Source organism: Nicotiana attenuata, unplaced genomic scaffold (assembly GCF_001879085.1).
Source record: "Nicotiana attenuata strain UT unplaced genomic scaffold, NIATTr2, whole genome shotgun sequence".
NCBI lineage: Eukaryota > Viridiplantae > Streptophyta > Magnoliopsida > Solanales > Solanaceae > Nicotiana > Nicotiana attenuata.
Window position 1 is genome coordinate 761,669 of NW_017670391.1, and position 4,943 is coordinate 766,611.

A 4,943-nucleotide genomic window follows, 5' to 3' on the forward strand; every position below is an offset into this window, starting at 1 on the left:
AAATACTTTAATGTTTAAATTAAAATAAAAAATAAAAAATAAGAGGTCACTGTGAATGGGATTAGAATAGCGGTTCAATTCGGTAAACTGAAATAATGTACTTTTATGTTTTACCAAAAAGGAAAATTATTTTATGTCAATTTGATGAACTACTCCGTATAAATGTATTGAATCGGGGGGTATTTAATTCACTACAAAAAAGATTAGGGGTGAGAGGTTGTTCACAAATTAAAAATGCGCAAATAACTTTTTCGACTTATGTAACATGGGTAGACTGCAACTTATGTACACAACTAGTTAGGGATAAGCCCGTGCTGAGCCCGGGCCCGAGCTCAAATGTTAAAAATGCATAGTCAGTGATATTTTTTTATCACAATATAACAAGAAAGTCTTATTTTCCTTATAATGGTGAATGATATTTTTTTAGAACCTATATTTTCTATTTAAAAAAGATGGGAGAAGGTTTATTTAGGACTTTGATCGTAGCTCACCCACCAGTCGAGCCGCAAGCGCAACAGAAGTGCACTATGGTCATCTAACTCAAAAAAATATGATAACGGACGTACAACAGAAAATCGATACAACTATTTAAATTGGTTACAGTGAGAGAAATATCAACTCAAATGAGCCCTGTAAGATAAAAATAAAAATGGATACAGATGACATTAACAAATAGCAGTCGGTCTACTTTGCGGTAATTGCCAGTGAAGCACGAGAATGTATAGGTCAATGCTATGCTGACAAAGCTCATCTAGAAAATCATAATTCAATTAATACAAACAAGAGATTACTCCTGTGTCTGAAATTTCACTCGTTATGACACACTTATCCGAAATATATTGCACTTCAACTCTCCAGGAGCCTTGAAATAGCCAAACATATAAAAAAGAAATTACACACACAAAGAAGACTTCATTTGGAGACTACAAGAAGGAAATATTTTTATGCCATGTTAATAATTCAATAAGCCTAAGGGAAGTTTACTTGTAATAGACTACTTCTGCATGGAGTTAATGTTCACGGTCCATTTCACAACGAAGGGACATGTTATTATCTACATATTTGCAAGAGCATGGGACAATAGGATCTTTACAACAGAAACAAGTACACAATGAGATGCAAGGCATCATTAGATGACTTAAATTTTCTCTTAGTTTAGATTATCTTGGTAAAGCTCCTGTAATTGGCTCCATGATTACCTACTCACCATTGTTTCCGCCATCGATCTCGAAGCGCTTTGATAAATTTTTTCTGGACTCCTCTTTTGTCCCAATGGATCTTGAGTATAAGTTCTGTAAAGTTACACGTCGGTTCATTATCACAGAGATGGTTTTTGGTTTAAATTTAGACAGGTTGATCTAGTCAAGTATATATTTGCACAATACATGGGTCAAAGTGACTCTCCAATAAACATTTGGCTCAAAATTTAAATGGATTCTCTACCTTAGGTTTTGAGCATGATTTAATATTTTACAATTCGATGTAAGTCATCCCAATGGCTATATTTCTACAATATTATATATTTAATTGTCCACCTGAATCCATGTTCTGCAAAATAACCCATCCCTAGTCAGTCTCGCCACAAGAAAATGCCTACATGTTCAAAAAGTTTCTCCATAAAGTAAGAGTATTATAACATAAAGGCATCGGGATTGGGTGATCTTCATCAATATGATATGATTTTTCATAGATGCGGAGCACACGAAAGATATATTATCACTGAACCAAAAAAAATAGCCAACAATGTTCATCAATAACAGCCGACCATAAAAATATACCACAATCATTATATTTATTCTACAATGATGACTAAAAAAAAAACGATAAAGGGAATAAAGAAAAGAAGCTTGAGCGTACTCCCATAGAAACTAACAACTAAAAGGCCTAAACATTAAGCTATTAGAAAATAAATTTATGTGAAGTACAAGAATCCCAGATTCTCATTGTACATAGCTTAACCTAAAACAAATTTTAAGCATAAAGAAATACACAAGATTAAAGAGAGAAGCTAAGTTTGGTCTCCTTGAATGCTAATAACAAATTTCAAGGAATTCACTGTCTTGGGGAGGCATGGAGTTTCACAGACACCAGGCAGGGGAGAAAAGAGCAGGAAATCGTACCCAAGTTATGTCTAGATCTCTTTTAAATCACCTTCGAGTCAATTCTCTTCCATTAATGTTGGGGTTAGCTGCAGAAATAAAGTAAAATCTTAGCATCGCTTTGTATACTTTTGCTTTATTAGAAAGAAAAAAAAAGGAAGGAAAAAAACATTGATTCGCATGAACAAAAATAATTGTTTGCACCATACATAAGGCAAGCAAGACTATGCAATAGCTTTCATATAGTGGGACAATACCTAATCGACATATGTAGAGGAGAGACATTGCTTTCAAGTTTCCCCGGAATAATCAGGATAACAGATAATTTCTATATGCTAAACTATGCATCTAGATTACACAACTTATTTAGTTACACTAGGAATAAATAAATTCAACGTCTCTGAAGCATGTCTCCAAGAGTTCATCTTTTTTAGTCTCAAAGAGTTTGGTTCACATCATCAAAATTATTTCAGGTGTGATAACACTATGGCCTGAAGCTTCACTGGAACATAGTTGGTACCACGAGGGCCCTTTTGCTTTAGTAGGACAATTATTCCCCAGATTTACAATATGTGGCATTTTCTTGGTAACCACTAACCATGGCTAGCCATTGTTCTGTTTCTCATTATATTTCAATGTATCCATCAAGCATACACCTAAGAAAGGGTTATGATCCATCTATCTGCACATGTAAAAGAGCAGGATAATGTTGTCCCCGTGCTAGCAGTAAACTGATCATCAAAAAAGCGTTTTCCACCATACCAACCATCTTTTGACATAAATTTAAACCAAAACTTTAACCACATGTTACCGACTATAATCTCTATTGGTATTCTGTGAAATGATTATCAAAATCCATATAAGGTGACTATAAATAGAGTGCACACCTGGATAAAAAAAAGAATCCAACAAGATCGTAACTTTGTTTCCTTGTGATCATTGATTCAACACCAGACTCATTCTATTGAAACCTGCTCAACCTCATCATCCATATTATTGACAACAAGTTTACAATCTTCATGATCATTGTAGGAGCATATAAGATGGAGCAATGTCTGCAAAGCGACATTTGATGATGTCCCCTCAAGATTGATCCAGAGAGCACAATCCTCAAAACTTGGTCCATTCTTTTGTGGTAAAGTGTTTACTTGAACAAGGTGTTGCTTTGTGATGATATTCAAATGAAATCTGAAACAAACATGTGGAAATATATAATTTCTAGCAAACCTCGCAAAGGAACCAAGAATTTTTTTTAACCCGAACCTAAGCCATCTGAAATGAACCAATTTTAACAGCCTTTTCTAGCCTGATGCAGATGGTAAAAGTTGATTGTTCCAACACGATGATTTTTTGAGTAAGTCAAACTGCCTTTGCGTACTTGATTTGTCACAGCGCCCCTTGATTTTCCTTCTTGCTTTAATAGCTGCAATATCTTTTTAGGCCTAATCACACCTAGGAGCGTCGTATTATTGGATTATTACATCATAATGCTCGAGATTTGATACTTATAAAAGATTTTTACTGCAAGTGAGGCGAAACTTACCAATGGTAGGATCAATATCTTCAAAGCCAGCTAAAATGAACAAGTAATCACTATCTGGAGACGACAATGAGCGATTCATTCCTTCAAACAGTCAAATCCATTTTCGAAACCATAGAATTCACCTAAGCCGCTAAATATTATATTTAATGAAGAGCTAAAAGCCCATATATGCTGTTTGCAGCATAGCCAATAAATGAAGAACAAAAGGACGATAAAGCAGGCGCTTTGCCCATTCATCTGCCTATTAGGGTTTATTTGTCAAATCCACGATGAAGAAGATGAAAGAGACAGAGAGGTTGGTCGACTGAAAACCGTAGCTGGCAACACGTGTTGATCAAAAGTGATGTGCACCCGCAACACTCATGTGACAATTACCAAAAATAACCCCGAAGTAGGATGGCAATTTTCTAAAATAACCCAAGGACGACGAAGAGGCCCTTAACTACCGCTTCTAAATAAGTAGAATAACTAGGGACTTTGTTCTTATCTTCAAATTAACCACCAATATTTATATTAAAGAATTTAATATTAGAAAGGAATTTTTTTGTCAAACTATGTCTTATTTGCATTAATGAAAAACATGTAAAAAGAATTGTTACAAAATCAAAATAAGAAAGGTGAACGTTAGAGCAAAACATTAGGAGAGGTTATAGTCTTTGTTTTTCCTTTTTTACTTTTTGTTGCACTATTACTGTTTAGAGAGTAAAGAAACCTTTATTTGACCATAATTTTTCTAGATATTTTAACGATAATTTAAAGTACTGACTATTATAACTGGTAGTGCTTTTTATGTATTTACTAAATATGTGAATATTTTTTTTAAAAAAAAATGAAGATTTTATGTCAAAATTCATATTGAAAATTAGTAACTTGTGCTTATTTTAAAGAGGTGGGGTATTTGGCAAAGCTTTTAAGCAAATTTAGAAAATAAATTTGAGATTTCTCTGAATGGATTCAAGTTCATCTCATTTGCTCTTTGCCTGATTAGAAGCTTCCCATGTTTGCAATATCTGAAAATTCAGGTTTTTGACTTTCCGTTCTTCCTTATTTTCATACTACTTTTTATGAAAGGGAGCCTCAGCCTTGGCGTGACTGGTAAAGTTGCTACCATGTGAGCAGGAGGTCACAGGTTCAAGCTGTGGAAGTAACCTCTTGCAGAAATATAGGGTAAAGCCGCGTACAATAGACTCTTGTGGTCCGGCCTTTTTTTTCTTTTTTATTTTCATACTACTTTTTACGAAAGGTAACCTTAGCGTAACTGGTAAAGTTGTTGTCATGTGACCAGGAAGTCAGGGTTCAAG

At 34.4% G+C, this 4,943-nt stretch overlaps 1 long non-coding RNA gene across 2 annotated transcripts; it reads right to left on the bottom strand.

Moving 5' to 3' along the window:
• Nucleotides 1-860: 860 nt before the first annotated feature.
• On the bottom strand, nt 861-3,905 carry LOC109238767. Of its 2 annotated transcripts, XR_002069815.1 has the most exons (4): nt 3,643-3,905; nt 2,987-3,551; nt 2,121-2,188; nt 861-1,292 (listed from the first exon to the last, which is right to left on the bottom strand). It is a non-coding gene; the product is annotated as an uncharacterized LOC109238767 (long non-coding RNA). The 2 variants fall into 2 exon arrangements; XR_002069814.1 differs by lacking the exon at nt 861-1,292 and having other exon boundaries at nt 1,747-2,188; nt 3,643-3,904.
• Between the last annotated feature and the right edge of the window lie 1,038 nt (nt 3,906-4,943).